Source organism: Trachemys scripta, chromosome 4 (genome assembly GCF_013100865.1).
Source record: "Trachemys scripta elegans isolate TJP31775 chromosome 4, CAS_Tse_1.0, whole genome shotgun sequence".
NCBI classification, from domain to species: domain Eukaryota; kingdom Metazoa; phylum Chordata; order Testudines; family Emydidae; genus Trachemys; species Trachemys scripta.
Genome location: NC_048301.1, coordinates 61,206,650 through 61,221,857, shown reverse-complemented (window position 1 = coordinate 61,221,857; position 15,208 = coordinate 61,206,650). Strand labels below are relative to the sequence as shown.

At 41.7% G+C, this 15,208-nt stretch overlaps 1 protein-coding gene across 1 annotated transcript in view; it reads left to right on the top strand.

Moving 5' to 3' along the window:
- Positions 1-3,966: 3,966 nt before the first annotated feature.
- LTK (leukocyte receptor tyrosine kinase) overlaps positions 3,967-15,208 on the top strand; it is a 169,277-nt gene continuing 158,035 nt past the window's right edge. Inside the window, exon 1 of the mRNA XM_034769117.1 lies at positions 3,967-4,051. The gene's annotated coding sequence lies outside the window, so the exon portion shown is untranslated. The remainder of the gene's footprint in view (positions 4,052-15,208) is intronic.

Genomic DNA, 15,208 nt, shown 5'->3' with positions numbered 1-15,208 from the left:
ATTACTATATATTAAAGAACCATGAGTACAGGTTGTGCTAAAAGGCACAATCCTTAGAAAGTTGGACAAGTGAGATCAGTATCCCTCTGAATCCATCCATTTCATGGTGGGTGTGCAGGCAAATGGGGATGGGGGCAGGAGGGGTTTGAACTCTGCTTGAATCAGTGCTCGCCACACTACATCAGCATGGGCTGAAACTCCTTTGGCAGCAATGCTTGTGCTGAAGTCCACAGTCCTTTATTTATTTACTTCTTTACTCTATGGTCTTCAGCTATAATTTTTGGATGTAAATCTCCATTGTACTATTGATCTTTTAAAATGACTTATTCAAGGTAAATGAGTAAATTACTTCTTTTAGTCTTGTCTTTAATGTGGTGATTTCATCTCCGTACACAACAGTGTAGGGAAATTGAATCAACACATTAAGGTACAGGAATAAAATAAATAATTTATTCATTGACCTTAATTTATTGGTGTAATTTCCCTGCGCTGTTGTGTACGGAAATGCAATCAATACATTTAAGGTACATGAACGAACGAATTAATTTACTCATTTACCTTGTATAAATTATTTTAAAAGATCAATAATAGAATGGACAGTTATATCCATTATTGTAGCAGAACTCCTCATTCTATTACAGATCATATTTAATGATTTATACAAAGTGAATGAATAAATTATCTAGGTTAGTCATGTACCTTTAAATATTGATTTCATTTCCATACACATCAGCGTAGGAAAAGTAAATCAATACATTTAAGGTACATGAATAATTAAATCATTAATTTACCCTAATTTATTGATAAATTAAGGTAAATGAATAATTAAATAATTTATTCATGTGCCGCGATGTGTTGATTTCATTGCACTAGACTGTTGGGTACATTTTTCGTAAGGACAAAAGAGTAGTGAAAGGGTAATGGAAAAAAATCATTGTGCTGTTGTCATGCAGCGACTATTCTGGGCCTTCTGAGTTTCTGTACATACTCCATCTACCCCTCAGTGACTGAAGGTTTTCTAGGGGCATTTGAAGGTGATGTATATGTTCTACCTTATGTCATTTCATTGAGTTACAAAGTTTGCAGGGATTCATTTAAATATTGTTCTGAATCAATTCTGACTTGTATTAATTCTAGCTCGGGAGCCAGATTTAGTTACAGTACGAAGAGAGGGAAGTATATCGGTGAGTGGGGTTATATTGGTCATTCTCTGAGTCAATGATTCGCAAACGCAGACTGGGGAGGGTTGTCGAACCGGAGGAGGAGGGAGACACCCCGAAGCCTCCAGGTGTGGTGGTTGAGTGTTTGTTAAGACAGGTATTTAAAAACTTGGCATCTGATCCATGTCTAGCTGATGCCATACCCACACTGCATGAGAAAGTTTTGGACAACTTGCTGTTGCTGTATTGAAAGGGTTACACTCCCAAGAAAGCCCAAACAGCAGCACATGTCATCTGTGCTATGTATTGTGCTGCAGATAAGCTTGTAAAGGAGCGAGATGTTTTGGAATGTCAGCGAGATGTTGTGCAAGAAAGTTTGGAACAGGAATTGGAAAAACTAAAATTGCAGAACGAAAGCCTGAAACGTGACTTGCAAATTGCTGTAGCACAAAATGTAACCAAGGCTCAGCAGATAACAGCTTTATCCCATACATGTACAGGTGGAAGAAGAGCCCCGTCCAGGGCCTCTGGCAGCCCAGCCAGTAGTGATAGCAAAAATAAAACCCCTCACGGCGTATACAAGAGGAAGTAAATCATCCTCTGACTGAAACTAAAAAACAGGCACTGGCTAAACAAATGGACTCTTTGATTAAGAGAACATGTTTGTCTTGGCTGTTGGAATACATGGTTAGAAAACCTTTATATCTTGAAGATTTAAGAGAACTGACAATAACTTGTGCTGGCCCTACAGAAGGAACGGCTTTGTTGGCAGAAATTGAGGCAGAGTTAAACAAAGGTGACAGACACGTTGTTATCCAGAAGGTAGCCCGATACTTTCTGACCTCCTCTGAATTGAGAAGGACGGCTTTGTTGATACATCAGAAGGAAGGAGAATCTGTTATGGCTTATTGTACTAGGTTGTTGGCGGCATGCCCTCTCTCTGAAATTAAGGAGAAACAGCTGACAGATTTAATCTATGATGGTTTAAGGAAACCTATTAAAGTGTTCATAGGATCCTGGTTGAATTTAGATCAGGTTGAATTGATTAAAGCGGCTCGGGAGTCAGAAAGGGTAGTAAGTGGAACAGGTAGTTCTTTTCGGAAAGTGATTAGTGAGGCTCCTTACAGCAATCAAGCAGGCTATAATGGCTCCAACCACATGGATATGGGACGTGATAGTTGCAATGAAATAGGACAAGGCCGAGGATGGTATGGTAGAAGACATGGGGTGTGTAGTGGGAGATCGTTTCGAGCACAGGTATGGGCTGAACTTCAGGAAAGGGGCAGATATGGCCAGTTTGGATGGGCAACCGCTGAAGACTTTGCTAGCTGCTTTAAGTGATTTGATGGTAAGGACTAGATCACAGTCAATGCTGCAACCAGGGTTTAAGGCTGTTGATACTGTGGGAACAGGTACAGAAGATCTGCCGGTGAGTTCTTATGGCTTGTTATCCCCAGAATTGGCTCAGATGAAATTGGCAGCTCCCTGTCAGGGTGGCTCCACGTTTCAGTAAAAATGCCTCGCCCTTAGCAACCCCTGTCCCCAAAGGTAAATGTTAGTAGCCAAATTAAAGCCCCACATAACTGGTAAATCTTACATGAAAGAGGGGACAGAAGGAAACATATAATGGTTGCTGGCATTAATTAATACAGGAGCAAAGGCAACTTTAAGTATTAAAACACCTGCCGTGGGTAGTAGACCAAACTAAATTTGAAATAAATACAGTGGTTTGTAACAGCGTAACTGAAAAAGCTGTATTAAATGTAGATCTGGCACAATTGGAAAAGTAAATGATTCATTTGGCAGAAGGGCTGGTTGTGAAGAAAGAGGCTGTAAATAATCAGGTTGCTTCAGAAGGATTAAGAAAGTGAGCCTGTAAAGCTATGGCAGCTGTGGCACTGCCAGACAGTAAATGGATACGGGAATTTCTCATGGTTTGAGCTAAAAAGAAAAGGCAGTGGGAAAGATAGTGGGGGGGAAATGTGTAAAGCCAGCTCCTCAGTATTCTGATCCAGCAGAAGCTGTTCCCCACATTAAAACCCCCCCAAAAAACCTGTTGCGGGATCTAAAAGCACAAGGGGTCGTAGTAAGTGTCAAAGCCCTTTCAACTCCCCAGTCTGGCTTGTACAGAAACCGGATGGCAGATGACATCCCATGATTATATTATAAAAATTATAATTGTAAATCTACCTTTGTAGCCAACCTTCCAACTACAATGGCCAGAGCAGTGCCAGGGCTAACTGGTTCTCTGTACTGAATTTATGGGTTAATTTTTTCTTTAACCTCTTTGAATTAATAACAGGCTAAATTATAAGAATTCCTGAATTCCTGTTAACACTAAAGAAATAAATGCCTGAGCAGGTACAGAAGAAGATCTGGGTAGCAAATTTGATGCAAACACTGGAAAACATTTGGACAGATAAATCAACACAAACAAAAGGAAGAGCCAAAGGAATAATTAAAATATAGATGAAAAATAGAAAACACAGTGATGCTTAAAAACAAAGGTAAAATAAGCCCCGTATAAAGAAAACCCTTTCCAGTTAACAGTTAAGTATATGGCCAATCCTGTGGCAGTTCTAGTAACCACTCTGGATGGAGATGTGTAAAAACATTCTGATCAAATTTAATTATACTTGCCAAGGGACTAAATATAACAATTTTCAGAAATTAATGCCCAGTATGTACTAACCTATAAGATCTGGTCAGAGGCCTTGTGTGTTTTGTTTTTGTTTTGTTTTGTTTTGTTTGCTTATGTTTTTTCAGGTTAATCTATAAATTTATGGAAGCAAGAAGTATGCTGTGAAATTTGCTATGGCTTGTTGGCGATGTGATTACTAGACCTGTCTGTGCTACAGGATTCCATCTGAAGAATAAACCAGAAGATTAAGGTACTTAAATTTCAATATAATGAGCACACTTCTTAGGGGCACAAGCATAAAAACATGGGGGGTCAAACCAAAGGTCCATCTAGCCCAGCATCCTGTCTTTTAACAATGGCCAATGCCAGGTGTTTCAGAGAAAATGAACAGAACAGGCAATGATCAAGTAATAATTGCAGCCCATTCCCAGCTTCTAGCAAACAGAGGCCAGGGACACCATCCCTGCCCATCTTGGCTAATAGCCTCTATTAATTTATCTCTTCCTTGTATTTGAAACCTGCTGCTTAGCAATTTTAATTGGTAACCCCTAGTTCTTGTATTATAAAAAAAGAAGTAAATAACTTATTTACTTTCTCAACAACAGTCAGGATTGCATAGACCTCTATTGTATTCCCCCTTTAGTTATCTCTTTTCCAAGTTGGAAAGTCCCAGTCTTGTTAACCTTTTCTTATATAAAGTTGTTCCAGACCCCTAATTTTTTTTGTTGCTTTTTTTTGGTGTGCTTTGTTTCAGATATGACTATTGCACATTAACTGAATGTTTTTAGGGATCTATACACAGTGATTCCAGAACTACTCCTTCTCTTTTTTTGGGTGGTAACAGCTAATTTAGACCCCATTCTTTTATATGTCTAGTTGGAATTATGTTTTTCCAACATGCATTACTTTGCATTTGTCAGCATTGAATGTCATCTGCTTAGTCACCCAGTTTTGTAAGATCCCTTTATAACTCTTTAAAGTCTGGTTTGGACTTGGCTATCTCGAAGTTTTATATCATCTTCAAATTTTTGACACTTCATTGTTTGCTTTTTTTTATATAGACTCATTTAACAGTACTGCCTTTTCTCAGTACAGACCCCTGGAAACACCACTGTTTACCTCTCTCCATTCTAAAAACTAACCAGTTATTCTTGCCTTTTGTCTCTTATCTTTTAAACAGTTATTGATCCAATTTCTCTCTTATCCTATAACAGCTCACCTTGCCTAAAAACCTTCAATAAGGGTTCTATATCCTTGTTAATCCTCTCAAAGAATTCTAGTCAACTAATCTTTACTATAATTTCTTAACTGTAAAGATGAATGCAAATTTCTTTAGTTCTTCTATATCGGCTTTATTCTTCTTGGGTGTTCCAAGGTGTTAAGGAGACCTTAATTACCCAGTGGCCTCACTGGTTGTGTAGTAGGCTTCCTGCTTTTCATATACTATCAGTATAGGAAAATTTCAAAATCCAAAAGCAGCCTCCAGGCTTAATTCTCTGAGGAAGGGAAAGTTTTAAAAAAGCTTTTGGAAAGTCTAAATTCCAGTATTGGGATAGATAACGGTGCAGATTTGATCAAAGTCCTAGCCAGAGTAAACCTTACTGTGGGCAACAACTTGAAGCCAACCTCTGCAAAAAGTCCTGTACCAAAGTCATGTTAGAGTTGTTTCCCTGATAATGTTCACTCTAGCAGCATTTATTTCGCTAGGATCAAAGAGAGAAAAAGAGGCTAAAAGAAAGCAAAGTAAAAGGGAATAAAAGAAATTTCTATCCAGAGAACTGATTTTCCAGTACAAAAGCTCTCCACAACTCAATACAGGAATATCAAGTTGCTAAACCCAGTAAAGGGGATGATCAGGAAGAATGTGGAAGATGGGGAAATCTGGCATTCTATGGTAACAGAATCTGTCATTCCCTTTGATGCCATAAAAGACACTCAGGGAATGTGGACATTTCATGTACCAAATAAGGCATATATTTCTGTGTGGGTACAGGGATTAACATCCAAGATATTAACAAAAGGATGGCAAGAAACTTCAGAAAAACATACTTTAGTAGTTAAGAGGGAATATAATCCAACTAACAAAAGGTGTTTAGGGACCTCAAGTGTAACAAATGGTGCATATGCATGGGAGACCAAAGTATCCCAAGCAATTAATCTCAGACTTGGGGAATTGTGGGACCCACCTACACCACATAAGGAACCCCTCAGACACACGAACACCATCAGGAAAAAGGACCCAAAGAATATATAATTCAAGGGGCTTGGGTTTAAAATAAAACTAAAATTCCAGTCATAAATATAGGATCAACTGTAAAATTGTATAACATCACTGAGAATATGGAAATATGTCAATGAAGATGTAATTGGTGCACACAGAACACATGTTTACGGGGGTATGGAAATAAATCTGTATTTAAAGTGTCCAAACAAAAGTACCCTAACATAAGTATGCTTTAAGATGCCATACCTCATATGGGGACAATATGTAATATATGGGAGGATAAACATGGGTTAATGTAACCAAATCAACATAAGAATGTGACAATGCTCCTAAAAGTATAAAATGGTTGATTCCAGATTGTAATCATAGTGTGTATATATACACAACAAATCTAAATTTAAGATTTCTGTAATCTTAGTCCCAAAAAAGTGGATAATCAACAGTCTGTCACAGAGTCACCAGGCTAATGCTCTAAAACTGCTCTCTAAAAAGCCAGTCAAAATCCTGGTAAGGCATGCCTCCCCTCACACTGTTGCTGGGGCAAAAAAGCCTAAGTAGTCTTGGCCTTCCTGTGTCTGACCTCGGGGCATTTGGCATCCCCTCAGTGAATTTGCCTGGGCATGGCTCCTGGGGAAGCCTGTACTTCAACTCCGTAGTCAGCTGTAACTCTCAGCCAACATTGTAAAACGGAGGGTTTATTAATTAACAGGTACACAACGTGGAACAGACTTGTTGGCATGGGAATCGGTAACTTTTAGCCAAGTCCATCTTGGACTCCCTTGCTTCTCTCCCAACCACAGACTGCCCAGCTTCTAGTGACCCAATCTCCAACACGCCCATTGCCCCTCCTCCTGGTCTTTGGCTCAATTCCCAGGCAAAGTGTCAACTGGTCACATCCCCCCTCCTAGGCTTTAGGTTACGAAGAAAACCTTTTATAGCTTACAGTGCAGGCAACTGGAGTAGCCTTATCTGCCCCCCCCCCTCCCTGCACCGGGTCTTAGCACATCACACATCTAGTGCAACACACAGAAAAACTAAGGCAGCACACAACATTTATGCAAAACAGTCAAAACTCACATAGACTCACTTACAACAAAAAGTGTACCAGGTAATATATGCCAGCACCTAAAAAAAATAAAACAGGGTATTATAAAATAGTACCAAAAGGAAATGGATTATGGTAAATGCCCAAAGTGAAATGGAAACAAATAATAGGAGCCCAGTAAAAACAGGGCACCTTAATCACAGAAGGAAATTGGAATTTGCAATGGAAAGGAGGTAACCTCACCATGAATTTACAGTGGAACAATGGTTGGTGGGAATTATATAAAATAAACCAAGATATATGTTGGCATAAAAAGGAAAAGGGTAATGTAGTAATAAATAACCTGGTTTATGGACCAAGGGATGTGATGTACTCATGGAGATATAAGTCATTTCCAGTACGAACAATATCAATGGCAACTTCAGATAACTAAAATCTTTATGACTTACCCTAAATTAACATTGCCAAATTTAAGGGAAATAGAGTGAAATAATACAGAGTGGGATATGAAAATACAAACTAATCAAGATGCACTAGACCAAATAGAATAGTCAGCTAGACACTATAATATCTGTAAAAGGTATGCTTGGTCGAAAATATAAAATTGTTGAAAAAGCTGTAGAAAAAATAAGATCTCAAATGTGTACTTGGTATAATGTTGTATGTCAAGTAACAGCATGATATGGAGTTAAGAGGGCAATGTTGTTTTAAATTTCTGAAACTGCAGCATTATTACTTGTATGTTTCTGTTTTGAATATCAGATGTGTAAGCACTATATATAAAAAAAACTATGCAAAAAATTATAACATTAAATTGTTGAATTATGCTACTAAAATCATAAGATAATGCTTTAAGTTTTATAAAAAACAAAAAAGGAGACACATGGTCTAATAGCATTCAAATTGTGGGTATGGTTGATGCGATACTACAATTATCTTTGGTAACTGAATATTGAATGGGGGACTGTTGGGATGGTGCTGAATTGGTGTGAGAACATGGCTTGACATGACTGAACTGTGAAAGAGGATTCTGGGAGCAGAATCCTTCTCTTAGAATCAGGCAGATGGCAGAGATGAAACTGATTGGCTCCATGCTGCGTGTATGATCAATACTGATGTTTAAGTCAGCAAACAGGTCTACTTCAAAGCAAACAACACATGTAGAACATCCTGAGTGGAGCATGGGCTGACTAGGGCATCTCAACCCTGTTGAGGGACATCACGCAGGGAGCTGAAGTGAATGATTTATAAGGGAGTGAATGTGGGGTAATGTTAAGTTGGCACCACTCTGCAATCTCCTCCTAAAAATACTAATTAGGTAAAAATTAGTAACCACATGCCCACTGGACATGCTTTTAAGACATGTGACTCCTTGAGGAAAAAGAGTATAAAAATCAAGCAAATTAAATTACTGTTGGGATTCCTTAACGCTTAAAGAAGCAACACTGCTAAACAGAGTAGCCAAAACTCTGCTCTGTGGGTTTGAGTAGAACTGTGAACCAGAGGGGTCTCAAGGCAGCCAAGGCCTTGCCTCGAGAGAATCCGAGACAGACCAGAATGCTGAGAAGAACAAACAAGGAGAGAAGAAGCCATCTATAAAATTGATAACCACCTTCTCTGTTTGCCAAGCAGGAACTGCATGAGGCTAGACAGTAATCTGCTCTGCCGGGAGCCAGTAAAGATCCATTTCAGGGGTAGTAGCGCCCATTGTTTTCAACAAAATTGCACTCTTTTGCCAGGGTCCCTGACATTAGAGTATGGTTTCATGAGCCATGGCAGGAAGAGATATGCGAGATCCTCCAGAATAATAGTTGGCACAGATTCATTGTTCATAACAGTATCATTCGTGTGGAAGAAGGTCCCTGCTTTCTTCTTCAGGTACAAGCCAGATCGCCTCAGAACCCTGGCATCATGTGTCTTTCCTATACTGCCAATGTTAGTGATCATAAACCTGCCTCTGTCCTTGACCAAAGCCCTAAAGAACAATGGAATAGTACCCTTTGTGGTTCACGTACTTACTTGCCCCATCTGGCGGACAAACCATGGGCACGTGAGTGCCATCAATGGCCCCACCACAGTTTGGGAACCCCATCTTCTGAAAGCCAGCTCTTATTTCAGGCACATTTCGTATGTCTGCAGGGGTAAACCCCAGTGTTAATCACAAACCTCCATTACCACACCCCCAGCAGTTGACTTGCCAACACCAAAAAGGTCCACTGCAGATCTGTAGCTGGCTGGGGTAGCCAGCTTCCAGAGGGCAATAGCAGCCCACTTCTGTACCGATAAAGCTTCTTTCAATGGACTGTTCTTGCACTGGAGTGTTATTGCATGTTCCTCCCATATATCCATGTGGGTCTGTTTTCTCATGCACAAGTTCTGGAGCCACTGCTGGCCATCCGAGGCTGCCGCACAATGTGATCCCACCACCCCATGCTAGTTCTCCTGCACCAGAAGCGATGGTAAACCCAAAGGGGATTCCACATGGCAACAGCAGCATTCCTCATGCCTGTGCAATCTGTTATGACTGAACTGTCTTCATCTTCCAAGTCTTGCTGCCTTCAGTGTGTCAAAAACTGCTACTGAAATGCTATCCGGCATCTCAACTAGCGCCTACCCCACTGCATAAACATTTTACTCTGAAGAAGGAGCAGGAGCTGCTCATCCAATAGATCCATGGCTTTGACCCACTGTTAAATGGACAGAAATGAGGCGTGACCTCATCTGGAAGAGCCACTAGTAAATGTGAAGGCAGGAAAAATCTCTCTTTCTCACAGGGGACCAGAATGACAGGAACATACTATCCACAACACACCACCACAAACTGGTTCCTAGAGTATCCGCATCTGATGCAAAGAACCTGCAATATGCTTCCTAAAATCGTAGCGCTCAGCTTGTGTCCCTAGCGTAGCCATGTGGATGTGGATAAATAGGGTTCCATGCAAATGTGGAGTCTAGGGAGGGTTTGCCTGGCTTGCTCCTGCATGCACATGATCCAGGGCATAAGCATGCACACAGTGTAGACATACCTTTAGTCTCTCTCTGCCTCCGTTCCCCCTCTGTTTAAAAAAAGTGGCAGGGATAATAGTATTTCTCTACTTTAGAGGGGCATTGTGTGAATATGCTCAAATACTATGTTAATGGGGGCCATATAAGTATGTAAGATGGATGGATAAAGAAGGGAAGAGGTGAAAGAAACAACAAAGGAGAACACAACTCTTCCATATATGGGTGTCTTATTCAGAAAGGAAATCCCTATAATAGTATAAATGTCCTCATGCTTAAGCAATGAGTGGGTTGCCTGATGACCCTATATTAACACTCAAGTCTTACTGTCTAACAGATGTCTTGCTCTAGGGACAGAGATGGTAACAGGCCAGTAAGGGGTTGACCCCTCCCTATGCCCTTTCCTGTCAAATAATAGATTCTGATCAGTATGCATAAACACCTGCAATAATTGGTAAAAGTCTGTCCTAGGTCTGCCTGATGACAAGATCACATGCTTAGCTTCCAGGCCAGTAGGCCAAATTGAATGATAATGAACTTACATGTAGGCAGCCAAACATCTTGGGATAAAAGTGGCCAGTTGTCTCCCAATCCGCCAGGAATAACGAGAAATGTCAGAGGAGGAATTCTCCCTGGAATTCAGCCATGATGTCAGATGGTTGGTACCTCTCCTGTTAGAAATGTCAGGTGTCTGCTGGTTTTCCTTTGACCAGCAGTATTCAACACTCAGCCTCATGTTCCAATCCAGAGCATCAAGTCTATGAAGCCCACCTACACACGTTAGCTTCCCCCCACTACTGGACCAATGAATCCAGGGTCGGTTCCAGGGACAAGCCTTCCAAGCATGTGCTTGGAGTGGCACTTTTCAAGGGGCGGCACTCTGGCCTTTTTTTTTGCTTTGGCTGAGGCACTCTGGCTTTTTTTTTTTTGCTTGGGGCAGCAAGAAACCTGGAGCCAGCCCTGAATGCACCTTCTCGCTGCCTTCATTGTAGAGTCTCTTCCTTCTCCTGCTCCAGGATCTCCAGCTGCTGACAGCAAGAGAGAACAGATGTCTCTTGTATCCTCATGTAGCAGTCAGTCATATTCTCAGTTCTTTTACTAATGAGAGAGGCAGACAGATGCAGGCATGTTGAAGATAAGTGAAGGCTGTGTCTATCGCCTGCTTGAAGGGACTTGGCTTTTATCAGCATCACTATTTGCCTCCCTTTGTCCATGGAGAAGCTTTTTATGGATTTTTGGAACAGTCTGCCCATCTCCTGAGGTACTTTCTTTTCCCAATCTCTCTGGAGTAATTTGTGCCTTCTGACTGACAATGTAGAGCAGTGGGTCCAACCTTCTCAGCCAGTAGCCCAATATATTATTTCAATGTGCCAAGGAACCACAGCTCTGCTTCAAGCTGCCTTTCCCACCCCACCCTGCACCCTCTCTAGCCCCTTCGCTCTCCTAAGTTCTTAAGAAATTGAACTGGGAGCCTAAAAGCAGCTCCTAACTTGGGTTCCTAACTCCAAACAGTGGGTCCAGAACAGTAGCTCAGAGGTTGCTTTGTACTTCATTCCCCTTTGTAATCAAATGCAAATTTTCTTCTTAACACAGTCTCCCTTGAGGGTCACAATTAAGAGTCTTGAGGGCCCCAAGGTCCAGAGGTTGGACACTTCTGATCTAGAGCAAGATGCTCAGATAATGGGATAAATAAAGTACTAAAATGTCTGAATCCCTATCTCCAAGTGAGGTCACATCAAAGAGCCCAGAAGCTAGGGTCATGGGCCTGGGATGCCTCGACCCCTAAGAGGCCAGGAATCAAGACACACAACTATCTCACTGCTGCTTTCTCTGCTATTGAAGTTCTCACTAACAATGAAAAAACCAGGAGGTTTTGTTTCTGTGACCTGGCGCACTCTCTCTCTCCCTCTCTCGCTAGTTTCTTTATTTTTTTAATTGCATCATAAAACCCATTTGTAGTTAAACAGAGCACTGTAGGTCTGTCAATATACAAACCAACCTTCCCGTTTAGTCTAATATTATTTGCTTAGATTTAATAATAAATTCTTGGCCTTTGGGAGACCTCTGGAGGGAAGGAAAATTATGAATCAGTTACAGCTTTTTAAAATTACAGTGACAAGTCTATGAGTTTCAGTCACTGCAACCTCACTCGGGGAGTTACACCGGCATAAAACAGATGAACGCAGTATGGATGGAATTGTATCTGTGTGAAACTGAAGGAACGCAGTGATGAATCAGCCCTTAGGGCCTCACTCCTGCAAACACTTATGCAGCAGCTTAATTTTACACGTGAGTAGTCCCATTGACATCATAGGAGCAGTGGACAGCTGTGTGTAGACAGCGCCAGCCACACTCCTTTCCACCCCTGAAATGCCCTCTTTCTGTCCCAGCATATCTCTTGTGTCCTGCACTAGGAGCACTTGGAGTAGAGGGAGAAAAAGGAGCTCCTGGTAGTCTCTGTCTGTGGCCACAATTATGGTAGTGTGGTCAGACTGGGAGAAGGGAATCTTAATTCTGTTTTTCCTGGTTTGCTATATTTGAGGGGTTTTTTTTTTTTAACTTTTACATCATTGTGATGTAGAAGGCAGGGAGTGAGTGTGAGGCAGCAGCAACTTTACCTCATGCCTTATCAAAACTCTTTTGTGGGGGAACAAGTGTCTAAGTAATGCTCTTGTAACATCTGATATAAAGGGTGTTAAACCTAAGTACTGATTCAAATCTACTTTATGAATATGTCATGAGGAACAAACTGTTCCCTCATCCACAGAAGTGGTCCCCTTACATTAAAGATGGGGTGATAAGGAAAAGCTACTGCCATTTCTGAACATAAGAGGATTTCAGTCTTCAGGCCTATCTATTTATCTTGGTTACTTACATGTCTCTATGATGGGATGTCTACCCCCCATAGGTGAACAAGGTTTAACAGGAGTCTGACAACTCAGTGACCCACCTGGAGAGTGTTTTAGGATTGATTTGTTATTAGGCCCACCTGAGGAGGAACTGGGTCTTTTTCATAAAAGAAAGAAGTGAGTGACTAGGGAGTCTAGTAGAAGGATCCAAGATAGAGAAACCCAGGAGACAGGGTGATCCCTCTCTCTGTGGAAGGCAGGCTGAAGAAGGCCACAGGGATGGAATTAATCCCTGGGGTGGGCCCTGGAAAGGGGGCAAGGCACAGAGAGGCAGTCCTGAGGGCAGTGTTATAGTAAGAAAGGAGCAGGGAGGACCTAGGAAAAAGCCTAACTGGGAATCAGAGGAGGCTGTGTTAAGTACAGGTTGCAAGGAAGCAGCCCCACGGGCTCAGAGGTAGGAAGTGGCCCACAAAAACAGTGGAGTCCAGAGTACAGGGTGGGATGGGGTTCCTGTATCAGCCTGAGGAAGGGGCATACTAACTTTACATCAGGACTATGAGCTGAGCGTGGGGCTGAAGACTGAGCCTCAAGGATAGGTTGAGAACTAGCTGAAGAAGGCTCTTTTGTTTGGGGATTATTTGTTGGGCTTTTTATTACACCAGAAGGCATGGGACTAAAACAGGGGTAGGTAACCTATGGCATGTGTGCCGAAGGTGGCACGCAAGCTGATTTTCAGTGGCATTCACACTGCTTAGGTCCTGGCCACTGGTCCAGGGGACTCTGCATTTTATTTTAATTTTAAATGAAGCGTCTTAAACATTTTAAAAACCTTATTTACTTTACATACAACAATAGTTTAGTTATATATTATAGGCTTGTAGAAAGAGATCTTCTAAAAACATTAAAATGTATTACTGGCACGTGAAACCTTACATTAGAGTGAATAAATGAAGACTCGGCACACCATTTCTGAAAGGTTGCTGACCCCTGGACTAAAATGTCACCTGGCTGGAGAGTTAAATTGGAAGAAGAGGTACACCACCACAGCGACGATCAGCAGGGGGTGCTAGAGGACACAGCACTGCTATGCCCCACCTAGCCATGAGGGGGCACACCTGCAGTGAGTCTACTCTTCCACAGGCCCCCATTACCAGAGTATCTCAGCCCCTCACAATCTTTAACGTATTTATCACCATAGCACCCCTGTGTAGGTAAGCCCTGCTATTATCCCATTTTACAGGTGGGGGACTTGAGACAGAGAGGCTAAGTGACTTGCCCAAAGTCATACAGGAAGCCTGTAGCAAACAAGGAATTGATCCAGGGTCTCCAACATCCCAGGCTAATGCTCTTGCCACTGGATCATCCTTTCTCTCATTAACTGCTGTTAATCCAGGAAGGGAGAGATTTGCATAGATATGAGAGAACTGGGTGTAATTACATAACAATCCTGTTCTCACAAGATTTCCCCCCATAAGAGAATTTAGAGAAGCATGCAGGTGCTGTGAATCTTTTGAGGTTCCCTTATCCCTACCTTTGCACCAGTTGGAGTAACATTAGTGGCTGTGTCAAGACCAGATCTACCTGGGATTTGTGCAAACTTCCCATTGACATCAGTGGAAGATTCAGTGTGGATTGAGGGGGTTATGGAGTTTTGGATTTATAACCCACTCACATGCGTCTGACGAAGTGGGTATTCACCCACGAAAGCTTATGCTCCAATACGTCTGTTAGTCTATAAGGTGCCACAGGACTCTCTGTCACTTTTTACAGATCCAGACTAACACAGCTACCCCTCTGATATTTGAACCCACTCCATGGATCATAATTTAAAGATGGAATTCAGGGCTCTCCACTGAAGGAGTTTGACACTCCTGGTTTAGAGGGAGCCTAAACTGATGTAAACTCTGCCTTCCTCCACCCCCTTCAACATGTATGGTGTTTAGCTTAGACTCCCTTAACGTTAGTTTAGACTCAGATCCACTTACCACTGTGTAACTCATCTGCCTCTTACACATACATGTCTATGTCATGGGAGGTTTTTAAGAACAGGTTAGACAAGCACCTGTTGGGGATGGTTTTGGTTTACTTGGTCATCCCTCAGTGCAAGGGGCTGGACTAGAGGATCTCTTGAGGTCCCTTCCAGCTCTACGTTTCTATGATTTCATCCCTCTGCATTTGGTCCTCTGAATGTAAGTGAATCTAAGGGAGTGTAAATTGATGTAACTCATGCCTGAGGAGCCAGAGGGAAACAAGAAGTTAATAAGTAAAGCAACTACGCGGAGGGTA